The 13,078-nt window shown below is 38.2% G+C and overlaps 1 long non-coding RNA gene across 4 annotated transcripts; it reads right to left on the bottom strand.

The window, feature by feature from the left end:
* Positions 1–245: 245 nt before the first annotated feature.
* Positions 246–9,620, bottom strand: LOC116171260. 4 transcript variants are annotated; one of them, XR_004145415.1, is made up of 10 exons: positions 9,401–9,620; positions 8,414–8,499; positions 7,153–7,286; positions 5,510–5,688; positions 3,494–3,554; positions 3,036–3,144; positions 1,949–2,604; positions 1,596–1,693; positions 645–1,381; positions 246–363 (listed from the first exon to the last, which is right to left on the bottom strand). It is a non-coding gene; the product is annotated as an uncharacterized LOC116171260 (long non-coding RNA). The 4 variants fall into 4 exon arrangements; XR_004145414.1 differs by having other exon boundaries at positions 8,418–8,499; XR_004145416.1 differs by lacking the exon at positions 5,510–5,688 and having other exon boundaries at positions 8,418–8,499.
* Between the last annotated feature and the right edge of the window lie 3,458 nt (positions 9,621–13,078).

The raw sequence follows: 13,078 nt of genomic DNA, 5'->3' as shown, positions 1-13,078 counted from the left end.
TCCCAGCTTAAACGGTTACAAACATACAGTCACCGTAATGCACTTTTTGTCGGAAAATGTGAATTTGTTATCAGAATTTTCATAGCGTGCTAGATGTAGAATCTACTATTTTCTTATTCCTTATGGTCGCCTAATAAGGTAGAGGCATTTTACATTGTCATGGAAAAGTTTTTTAGGGATTTGTTCTAGACGCATATTAACGACACGTTTAAATTGATTTATTTAAAAGACAGTGGCGTGCCTACCTCGTTTATTTAAGCTATGCCCAGATCAACAAGATCGAAGAGAATTTGAGGAACTGATTATCGATCCATCATCTGAAGTTGTAGAGAAAATCCTCACGAGTGTAGATGTACTCAGGAACTGCGAACAATTGGAGAAAATAAGATTAGTACACTAACCTGAACATGTTCCTTCAAAAAAGACACTTAAATCTTATTCGTGCATTAATTGAAAATGTACTCTTCATCGTAATGTCACATTACATAGGTATTTTTCCTATCTCGCCTAGTAAAAAAGATATTGAGATGACCCTCTTATCTTCAACGCACTGTATAAAGATAACGATTCACGTCATGTTTTACAGGCGCATAATAATAAGAAATGATCAAATCGATCTATGTTAAAGACAGTGGCGTACATACCTCGTTTGTTTGAACTGTGCCCATGCGATTAATCAATACGATTGAAGGGAACTTGGATGCGATCCATCACTGGCGTTGTCGAGAAAATCCTCACGAGTGTAGATCCAGGTTCGCGTTCCGTTTTGCAGTAGGTCCGCCACTGGCACTGCGAACAATTGGAGAAAGTAAGATTAATAAATTAACCTGAACATGTTCCGTCAAAGAGACACTTAAGTCTTAGTCGCGCATTAATTGAAAATGTACTCTTTATCCGCGTAAAATTAAGATGAGAAAAAAACCGAATAAGCTTGTCATGTCTCAACTCACTTACCTTCTTGATCTCATAGCCGGTTTTACATGTTTCAGTTAAACTGATCCAATATAACTCCTTTTTTTACATGGGAATCAACTGTTGGAAAAGTTCAACTGACATGTGAAAAACCAGCCTTTGGTCTAATAAATGAGTTATGGCCATCTTCAAAGCACCTAGGGTGCGCAAGAACAGACCGCAATAGTTCTTTTTCTTTTATGTAAAGTTACTCCAAGAATAATTGCGATCAATTCACATCACCAAGATGCTGAGAATATGGACACAACTCATTTAGTACCACATTCGAAGAAATGTTTAAACGATGATCTTCATTTAGTCACTGAACACTATTCACTTTCCCCCACTGTTACATATACATAATACAGATGCAATAGAGCATGCACAAAAAAAGAAAAATCCTACCTTTATAAGGCTGCCCTTCTCGAATCTGAAACAAAAAACACAAGTGCGTTAAAAAAAATGCACAATCGAATCGTTATTTATAGTTATTGTTTATGTACGCTAAAACAGGATTTGACTCTAAGGAACTAGGAACCCAAACCGCTGAATTAAAAACAAAAGAATCACGCCTTCACTCTATTTTTATATTTAATTGTTGTGACCATTCTAACACGTGCCCCAACTTGGAAGTTAAAACTTACCCTTAGCCTTATTAATACGGTCTCTCCAAGGATGCACTACTAACCGCAAAAGGGACGAAATACGCGCGGTTTGTTTACGTTCCGGGGTCACAGGCAAACTGAAACCAAGTATTTTCAAATTAGTGTTAACTAAGAGTCTTGAATAATGCCCGGTTTCACAAATGATGATTAAGGTTAATCACTGAATAAAAATATTAGAATGGGAAACATATGGTGGCTAACATTCTAATATTTTTAATCAATGATTAATATTAATCATCGTTAGTGAATCCGGGTATTGAACTATTTTATTTTAATAATTTTGTCAAAGATTAGTGGATAAGCGCTTCAAATTTAGTCAATGGCGTACTCACCCGCTCTGTAGCGCCCTTAGAATCGATCAGATCAATTGCAGTTGTTGGACCAATCCTCATCAGTAGCGCTGTGAACAATGGACGAGATTAGTAGACCAACCACGCTTCTTAGAACTAATTGTGTACAGCGTGTCCGTTTAGTACAGTACAAATCATCTTTCGTCTCTCTCTAATTATAATGTAAATTTATCTTTCATCTCAAAAACGCCAATGATTGTTACTAACTAATAAACGAACATGTACATAATGACTTAATTACTCACCTTCAGTCATTCAGAGGATCTTCAATGTAATAAAGTGAGATGTAAAAGCCAGCAGAATTGGAAACGGGAAACTTGACTCCAATAATTTTTCATAATCCGATTCGCAAAGCAAATCCGTTTACTGCATAAAACCGGCATGGCTATGAAATCATAGTCATACTTGAATATGAAGTAAACGGATTGATGCCCCGAAAAAGATCGTTGTGAAAAGTCAAATTTACGTCACCAAAATGCCAGATCACAACTCACAATTACACAATCGGAAGATCAACTGTCGTTGATACGCACTATTCCCTCCCCCCGTCCCCCACTGCTAGACCCACATAATAGAAAAGCAATTAGTCCATGCAGAAAAGGAAAAATCCTACCTTTATAAGGCTGCCCTTCTGGAATCTGGAACAATGAAACAAATCTATGTTAAAAAAAAGGAAAAAAAAAGAAAAATATTAATTTGATCAAATTAATTAATTAAAATCGACAGAAAGTGTTTAAAATTTAAAACGGCAAGTTGCAACTACTCAAAAAGTATTTTCTTCTTGATAAGTTACTAAATACGAGGTAAGTTTATGCTTTACTAACGAGAAAGAGTGCAGTTTTACAATAAACGATAAATTAGCACTCTTTCAAAACTAGATTAAATTTATCAGATTGTGTGAGACGGTTTACCGTAACACAACGTCGTTGATAACAAAATGCAATTTCCATGGATTTTTGTGCAAATGCGTATTAAGGATGCTACATTAACACAATTGAGGGCAAATACATTCTTTTCTTGTTACATATAATTATAATAAACATATTCTAATGAAAAAGCAACAATTTACCCATAGCCTTATTGTTTCGGACTTGCCAGGAGTGAACCAATTATCGAAGTAGAGACGAAACCATGCACAGCCTCACTCCCTCGTCGCTCATCTATATCCACCTCACGATCTGCAAACAAATATTGTCAAAAATGGTCGACTAAGCGGTTTAAGGACCAGGTTAATTATTTCAACCCAATATGGCCGATTACAAACAAAATGGTAAAAACAAAAGACAGTCCCAAAAGGGTATATGAGGAGCTAAATTGCTTTTAATTATTTTTTACCGGATGTTGATCCACCCATCGATATTTTAAATGGATCTAATCAACACTAAATTCGGATTAATCTGATCGGCTTCTACTTTTGAGTTTTTTCATTTTATTAAATTCGATTAAAGAAAAAAAAATTCTTTGAATGTCCTTTATGTATAAATTTTCGGGAATATTGTTGACAGGCGTCATGCATTTAAAACTTACCATATACAGGGTGTCCAATTAGTATCTACGATATCGGATGACCTCTCGCAACAGTGTGATTCTGAAAAAAAATAAAGTATAAGATTGTGTGCTGGTCTAATGTGCAGTGGGGATGGACCCCCCGTATGACCTTTAGAGTGATGGTGAATGGATTTCCCCGAATTAAAGAGTAACCTTGTTTTATGTTGCAAGGTCGTAGAGAATTTTTTCCAATTTTGTGATTAATAAAATCCGAAATTCTGCTGGGTACTGTAACAAGGCCACGACTTTAACCCGTAAGCAAGGCCACTTCTTAGTAACGTAAACCAGAAATCCGCTTCACCATGGCATCGACTTTTTTCGTCGGGGAAATTTCACGGCCATGGCCATAAAACAAGGTCATTTGATTTTCAATGTTAACTTGCTTTCTAATTTCCTAATTTCAGTTAGTTTGCGGCTGTTCCGGCGAAACCGTAAACGTATTATTATTATTATTATTAGCAGTTTTATCAGCTTATTTTATCAGTGTGGAAACTTGAAAAAACTAGAACTAGGAAAACCTTATATGTAAGTAAAGTTTTTTTTTTGCTTGCTTGCCTTTTGCTCCTCTTTTTAACATTTTGAAATGCATAATTTGCCATTCATCTCACAAATTACAATAAGGTCACGCCTTAGGTACGTTACGAAATCCCTAACCTACAACCTTGTGACGTAACCAGGGAAATTCCAAGGCAACTATCTTGGTTCAAAGCTCAAGATCATAACCTTGGTCTAGAAAGATAAAGGCCACGACCATAGGAGATCACTGGGCAACGGTCGTGGCAAAACCATGGTACGTCACATGACCTTGGGAAAACCCACTCATGGGAGAAATGTTTAAAACATGCGATATGTTTGCCTTTACCACGAGAAGAAAAATGTCTCTATACGTACGTCTGATTTTTACAGCATGCGACACGCTTGTCTTTACTAGAAGCATCTGTGGTTAAAATTTCAAACAAATATCTCTATAAATAAGACAGTTGACAGTTTTTTTGTAGTTAAAAAATCTCACTTTTGTAAATGGTACACCCTGTATATTTTTGTGTGGTCTTTAAGCTCCTCCAAAAACCTTCAATCTTTGATAATCATGTCTTTATGTATATTAACCATATAATAAAAAGTCGTACACGTAGAATTAAAAATGTGCATTCAAATATATGGAGTTCCACTTAAAAAAATCTACCATTTTGGCGCCGTACTTTGTGAGCGCACCCTGTATAATTCCAAATATTTTTAAAATGTGGAGAATATTCAACGAGATCATTATACAAAATCGAAAAATCTTATCTTCTTGAATTCTGCGATAACTAGATTAGTGTTATTTGAGTGGTGTCAATTTATGCCATTGTATAAATGTTCCCAAGCATTTAATAAGGGACACAAAAATACATTTTCAGAAACATTGTTGACGGGCATTTAAACTTACCATATACAGGGTGTCCTTCCAATTAAAAAAAAGTGAGATTTTTAATATGAAGTTTTGTAAATTTGGGTCTACAAAAAAACACCCTGTATATAATATATAATAACAAGTCGTACAATTAAAAAATGCTTTCAAATACAGGGGGTTCCATTTAAATAAAATGTACCATTGTGGCGCCCTACTTTGTGAGCGCACCCTGTATATTTCAAAATATTTTTAAAATGTGAGGAATATTCAACCAGATCAAAATATAAAGCACTCTATCGAAAAATCTTATTTTCAAGGCATTAGGTTACTCCGCGCAATCGTGGACTCACCCTGTACAGGCGGTTTCAGACAAAAATTTGGATTCTTACAACAAAGTGGTGAGTACTTTTGAGCGTTTGTGACGGGGCAAAATTTATTTTGCATGCGATCTCAAAAAATGATGTATCGATAACAGTAAATTCATGCTATTGCACACAGAAATAATTTTTCCAAGCCCAGCACAGCGTTTATTTTTTTATGCGCTCGAAAATAAGGGGCACAGAAATACATTTTCAAAAATATTGTTGGCGGACATTTAAACTTACCATATACAGGGTGTCCAATTACTACGGTCTCGGATCCAGTTTGAATTTCATTCAATGCGGTTCATAAACTGCCGAGATGAGAAAAATTATCAAAGTCCTCGTGTGAAGCAGCGCATATTTGTGTGGTAGATCAGTATTCTGTTAGCCAGTTTATACTCCACCATCAGTAACAGGTGATGCTGCAAAAGAAGTTAAGTGTAAAATTGCATGTTGGTCTAATGTGCATAACGCAAAAATATGTTTGTATGCATAGGGTGTTCCATAAATGTGGTATAAGATTCAACTTTGAGATTTTAAATTTAACTATATTTTAATACAAAAATCGATTTGTACTTGGAAATGCTAAGCACCCTGTATACAAAAAATGTAATATTTTTTCAAAAAATCACTGAACTGATAGGTAGTTTACATATGTGGAACTTTTGGTTCTAAAGCGCTTGAAAATTAAAGATTTGAAGGACCCGGCAGCATAAACTATAGAACAAATTTGGAAAGAGAAGTGCAATAAATCAAATGTTTCATGAGCAAGTGGTAATAATCCACATTTCTTATACACAAATTATTTCATTTTGATGCAATCTATTAAAGAATTTTTGACTCAAATTTATCCTAAACACGATGAATTTGTGACGTAATCGGGGAAATCCGAAGGTCATGACCTTGTGGCGTCACAACATCCAAAATGGCGTATTGTGACTCTTTTCTACTGTCGTACAGGATGAGTCAACGATTGCGCAGAGTAACTTAGATAAGATTGGTTGAATATTCTCCACATTTTAATAATATTTGGAACTATACAGAGTGCGCTCACAAAGTAGGGTGCCGAAATGGAACATTTTTTTTAATGAAACCCCCTGTATTTGAATGCATTTTTTAATTCTACGTGTAATTGTACGACTTGTTATTATATATTATATATAGATTTATACAGGGTGGTTTCTTGTAGGTCCAAAGTTAGAAAACTTCATATTAAAAAATCTCACTGTTTTTAAATGGAACGCCCTGTATATTTTTGTGTGATATTTAAGCTTCTCCAAAAACCTTCAATCTTGGATAATCATGTACTATACCTATCACTTATAGTTTTTGAAATATCTTGGTTTTACCGATTTTTATATTCTAATCTTAAATAAGTTATATGCTTTTACATAATAAAGAGGTGGCTATTAAAAAAAAAGGCAAATTTTATCTATTTCGTCCAAAACGACAACCATATCGATTAATTTATTTTATAAACAACTTATTTTAAGTCCAAAAACTGGAGAATAAGTAAAAAGATTTGACTAAAACAAATTTAATTTAACGCCTAATGTTATCCAGTCAGTGACATTAGTTTCATTTATTTTTCATTCATTCTCGTTATTATGTAAATTAGAACTTCTTTAAGATTAAAATATAAAAAACTAGGAAAACCAAGATATTTCGAAAACTATCATGATTATCAAAAGATGAAGGTTTTTGGAGGAGCTAAAAGATAACACAAAATATATAGGGTGTTCCAATTAAAAAAAGTAAGATTTTTAATATGAGGTTTTGTAACTTTGGACCTACAAAAAACACCCTGTAAGCTATTGTGCTATTGTGTATTGTGTGGGGCACAGAAATACACTTCAAAAATATTGTTGGCGGACATTTAAACTTACCATATACAGGGTGTCCAATTAGTACGATCTCGGGCCCAGTTTGAATTTCATTGAATGCGGTTCATAAATTGCCGAGATGAGAAAAATTATCAAAGTGACAGTCAGGACAGCGCATATTTGTGTGGTAGATTCCGCTGCAAGAAAAGTTAAGTGTAAAATTGCATGCTGGTCTAATGTGCATAACGCAAAAATATTTTTGTATGTACAGGGTGCTCCATAAATGTGGTATGAGAGTCAACTTTCACATTTTGAATGTAACTATATTTTATTACAAAAATCGATTTGTACTTGGAAATGTTAAGCACCCTGTGTACAAAAACCATTTTTGCAAAATTTCAGAAGTGCAGTAAAACAAAGGGTTCATGAGCAAGTGGTAATAATCCACATTTCATGTAGACAAATTGTTTACAACGGTTTTTTTTTTATTTTAAATTGTTGTTGATTGTTCCCATTAAAGAAATTTTGACTCAAATTTATTCGAAACACAAATTATTTAGTATAAAGGGCTCAACAAGATTGAAAACTAATCGTTTCAAGTGGCGCTTGTGTTTGACCAATCAGGATTACCAGAAAAGGAGACGTTGAATACAATCAACGCATGTTAATAAAGGGTGATCAAAAATGAGTTGCTGTCGAGTCGCCTTTGGAAGTTCCCATGTAAACAAAAATTCCAAAGGTGACTCGCCAGTGACTCATTTTTGATCGAATGGTACTTCAAAACGGGCCAAGGGAGAGTGGTGGGGGTGCAACACCTTATCTTTGCACCATATTGTTGACTTTGTTTAAAGTATATTGTGAATTTGAATTAAAAGAAAACGTAAGTAAATTGTAGAAGTCCATTTGAGAGACCCCCCTGTATTTATAATTACGAAAATGTGAAAGCCTTATAGGTACTTCCCATACATTTAATAAAAGATACAATCGTTCGCGCAAAGGAGACATATTCATGTTACGCCACTGGGTTGGACTAAGCACGAACAATAAATTAATATTCGGGATAGCCACGGAACCTGAAAATCGTTAGCTTACTCCGCGGTATTCCAATGGATAATTAGCAAATGTTTTTTTTTGTAAAATGCGCATTATAAACCATGGCCTACGTGGCACTGCTAATGACATCTGGATCAAATGATGACGTCACTGATATTGTACAATCACGCGACCTTAGCAAGAGACGCTTTTTATACCTAGACATTTACAAAACTACACCTAACGAGTATGCCACAATTCCCTAGCTTATATTTAGTAATTAAAAGCGTACTCACGTATCTTGACGACCGTAATGATGGCGCTTAGCTTGGCTTATCTTCGGCTCCCCGAACGATGTTGTCGATCTCCATATGCGACCTACGCAGATCACAAATGATAGTAACAAATACACAAAAGCGAATGGTGCAAAAGTTAAAAACTATCGCTTTTCTAGATCCCCGTTACACGTTGGTTATTTTGTTTCCATGCAAAATTGAAAATGGGTTGCTGTCGAGTCGCCTTTGGATGTTCAAATTAGTAAACAAAAATTCCAAAGGTGACTCGACAGCAACTCCTTTTTGATCGCATAGTATTTAAACAGATGAAATCATTCGAAACTTTAAAAATCAGGCAGGCCGAGAAAAACGTACATTCAAAATTTTGTGGAATAACGATTCCTAAAAAGGGCCTCGGGCGGAAAGAGGTTAGAAAAATGCAGGGACGCAAAAGCGTTGAAATTGGCAATTTTAGACAGGCCACTTTTCTGTAATTAAAAACATGTGCATGCTTCGTTTTATCTGCTTTGCACACCTGCGATAAAAGGTTTATAGCTGCTCGCAATATCACGCTAATTAAACGGCCATTGGGTTTTGCTTGAAATCGCCGACAAAGAAATAACCAAAAAGGCCCAAAATCCTTGAATTTTGTCGACGCACGGCCCCAAAATTACGCCATTGGGATTGGGTACATGGGGATACCTAGAATTATGACGTAGTCACGAAAGCTGGTTAATTCAGACTTTTTTACTGAATTGCAAGGATAGTAACGACCAATTTTCTAAAATGCACCGATTATTATAAGCCATGGACTACGTGGCAGTTGGATTTTTGCTAATGGCCTCCGCACTGAATCGTGACGTCATCGATATCGTACGATTTCGATCACGCTATCTGCAATGGCGTATATGGCAAGGGACGCTTTTTAAGGCAAATTTACAACAAGCACAATACTCAATTAAGTCCTCTAGCTACCAATATTTTGTAATTAAAACTGTACTTACGTGTTCTGCAGGCGGCCATCATGGCGCTTGGCTAGGCTTATCTTCGGTTCCCCGAATAACGCCACTGATCTCCAGATGCGCCCTACGTATATCCCAAATAGTGGTAAACACACACGCGAACCATAAAAATCAAATGCAATCGATTAATTCAATTATAACAGAGAATTGACACCGAAATTGACCAAAAAACCGTTGCTGGATGAAAAAGACGGCGGCCACGCCAACTACAAACGAGCAAGAGATGCCGGACTTCCTCGTTTATAATCGCCTTACTTTCAACGACCGATTTCTCGCGAGCGCGCTGCCTTCGCTTTGGAAAGAATTATTTATTATCGCTTCTTGGAATTGGAAAAATTTATTCACGAAAGCGCCTTTATTGCAAATCAAGAGGGCAAAGCGCCCTATTGACTTTCAATTGTTAACCAGAGCCGTGCCCAAAAATTGCTACTCACTTTCCAAGTAGCTAATACGCGTACATGTAACGTACAGGGTTGATGTATGTCGGCGTACCGGTACCCCCAATTTTCCCTATCCCTTTCTTCGGTGAAAAATCGACCACTTTTATTAAACAAAAGGAGACAATCGAGTCCGCCTTCGCGATTCAAAATTTAAAACTTGTGGCAATACGCAGAGGCGTACTGCGGTGTGCGGAATTTGGACTGCAGAATTCATTCTTTCGTGTGGGGGTATGGGGGTGGTATCCTACTTTTGCCGTGTACTGCACCCTTGATGTCTGTTGTATCGTCACTCCCTTAAGGACCAGAGAAGAAATATGCCTTCTTCCCTCCGCACCCTCTACGCAGAGGGCCTAAATCGAGGGAACTTTTCGTTCGACAGTTCTCTGTTAATTGAGCAATGGGCACCATGCGATCAAAAATGAGTTGCTGTCGAGTGACCTTTGGAATTTTTGTTTATATGGGAAATGGTACGTAACTTAAACTTCCAAAGGCGACTCGACAGCAACTCATTTTTAATCGCCCGTTATAAACCAAGGTATAAACTATAAATAATTTCTACTCACCAGGTCTTCCGCCCTTTGGCCGGGGGAATATTTCTAGTACAACCTTGGTTTGTCTCTGACTAGAGATATTCGTTAGGTAATTTAATTACGTGATTTATTTATTTACATTTAATTGTTAATGAGCAGTTAATTAATATCATACAACATTGAACTTCACTAATAATCACTCCGGCATCAATGTTAGAACTTCCATTAAAATTGCTTATGCAAACAGGCTGTTTCTAAAAAAATTACTTACATTCTCGAACAGTCTAGAAGGCCTATCATATTACAAGGTCGTTTCATCGACTTGATGCCGCTTGATGGCGCCCCGGTGTCTGGAATACTCGCCCTCCCCCTCTTGACACTGTTGCGTCTCGGAACATGGACAACAGATGGAGCGGAGATACAGTTCTAGGTAAAGTCACGAAATATAGAAAGTACCGCAATCCATTGGGCTCGTGTGTTAGAGAGAGAACGCATGATTTTTTCCCAAAAATGGCGGAAGTTACCAGATTCTAGTAACTTTAATGTTAGGGATTGTTCCACCTGTTTGGAGATATCTGTATATATTTTTATAAAACATGACAGTACTATGAAGTTAGGTTATAAAAAATGACAGCTATTCAGATTTTATTTGTAAATTTTTTTAAGTTGGCAGCAAATTTGCCCAAAAATGGCGGATGATTGCGATACTTTCTGTATTTAGTGACTTTAGTTCTAGGCAAACCTTGTTCTACAACGCGACTTTAATGGCGGTACTTTTGAATAAAAAGCAACCCACCGTCTTACGGAACGGTTGCGGAATTCTCCGAGGGGTTTCCTCCCCGGTGTCTCGGAATACCGCCCCCAGCATATCACGATGCTCCCGTCCAATTTATCTTCGGAATTGCCAGCTTTATAAAGCACAAGACGAAATCGTCCCAGCTCTTGTAGGCAACCTCGGGACGTTGGTAAATGTTAGGTACTACAGCTGGTTTTCTTCGTGGTAATTGGGGGTTGATAACCACCAGCAGTCGTACTCGCTCCCCACGGTTTTTTTTTTAGGTCGGGTCTCGTACCAAATTTCAAATCGCATGGTAACCGGAGTTCTCTGCCAAACAACATGGACACTGGGCTCTGTTCTGTACCTCAAAGGCACGTCCTGGGGTAACCAAGGTGATGGCTGTGGCTGTGTTATACGAGCTCCCGGATGACATGGCCGCCATCTTGAAGCGCCTCCCCAGAGAAAATCTTGACACTTCGGTGGACGTTAGACCTTGAAAAGATTCGTAAGGACGTTCGCAGAGTATTTAAGGACCAAATTCGAAGATGTAAACGAGGATCATAGAGGACTAACTAACTACAGACCCACCAAAAGGAGCTACACCAATCGACTGGAAAGTATTTGCTCGGGTGGACATCGAGGGATCTCTGAGATCGGCGAGTGACCTTGAACTTACTTTCCGATGTCACCTCCACGTGGCACGTGGCATTGGCCTACTTCCCAAGGTCACCACTAGGTGGCGAGAGACCTTGAATTGACCCAAAACCGGCCCCACGACCCTACTGGAGCCTCCCTGGCTTTAGGGTATATCCTCGAAAGCTGAAGAAATCTAACAAATCTGGTCTGGCTTCGGCCTACTTCCCAAGGTCACCACCCGGTGGCGAGCGACCATGAACTGGTCCAGAACCGGCCCCACTACTTTACTAGAGCCTCCCTGGCTTTAGGGTATATCCTCGAGAGCTGAAGAAATCTAACAAATCTGGCCTGGCCTTGGCCTACTTCCCAAGGTCACCGCCAGGTGGCGAGCGACCTTGAACTGGTCCAGAACCGGCCCCACGACCCTACTAGAGCCTCACTGTCTGTCACCTGGATCTGACCAAGTAAGTGAAATATTTAGGAGTTTATCATAGACTCAGGCCTGACCTGGATTGAGCGATAAGGAAAAAGGACACTGCACACCTATGGGATGTAGAAGGGCTTTTGGCACGAACTTATAAATTAAGATGGACTGCTAATCCTGAATTGACAGATGACATCTACATGGGGGCAGCCATAATGTGCACACACTTGGCGCGAAATTCAAATCAACTAATAAACAAGCATTAACCTCACGTTTTCTAAATAAATTACTGTGACGCATGTCATTTTCCAAGGCTGCAATAGTCTCAAAACTTGAGCACTAGGAAAATTCCCCTAGAAAATAACTACTCGTAAAACGTGCACATCATGGCCGCGCCCATGATCAGCTGTCCATCTTAAGTTCGTGGCTTTTGGTCATGGAGGCACTTGTCGAACTAGAGCCTTCACACTTAGCTCATTAGGTGTAAGAGGTTCCGAAAGCTTCCATAATGATTGGGGGGAATGAAAGAATTGAGTCAGCTTTGGGCACGAGCGGATCTGGGAGGAAACCCTTAGATCCGATCTCTCTTTCGCAAGAAGGGATGTGATCCGGGCTGCCCTATTTTTCCCGAAGAGATATAGAGCTTCCAGACAGGGTACAGTGGCGGTCAGTTCATATAGTCTCCACAGCTACCGTCAGGGAGGTTTAGATTGCCCTTGTAATTCTAAGGCAAGCTTTGTGCTGCACCTTGATAGGTATCTGTATGTTCTTCTGGGTTGAAGAATCAAAATTGGCCCCCCCCCCCACCCCCACGATAGCTCTGACCACACCGTCCACCGCTAACTTGTATGC

The sequence above is a fragment of the Photinus pyralis genome, unplaced genomic scaffold (assembly GCF_008802855.1).
Source record: "Photinus pyralis isolate 1611_PpyrPB1 unplaced genomic scaffold, Ppyr1.3 Ppyr1.4_LG5, whole genome shotgun sequence".
NCBI lineage: Eukaryota > Metazoa > Arthropoda > Insecta > Coleoptera > Lampyridae > Photinus > Photinus pyralis.
This window is presented reverse-complemented; position numbering and strand designations above follow the sequence as displayed.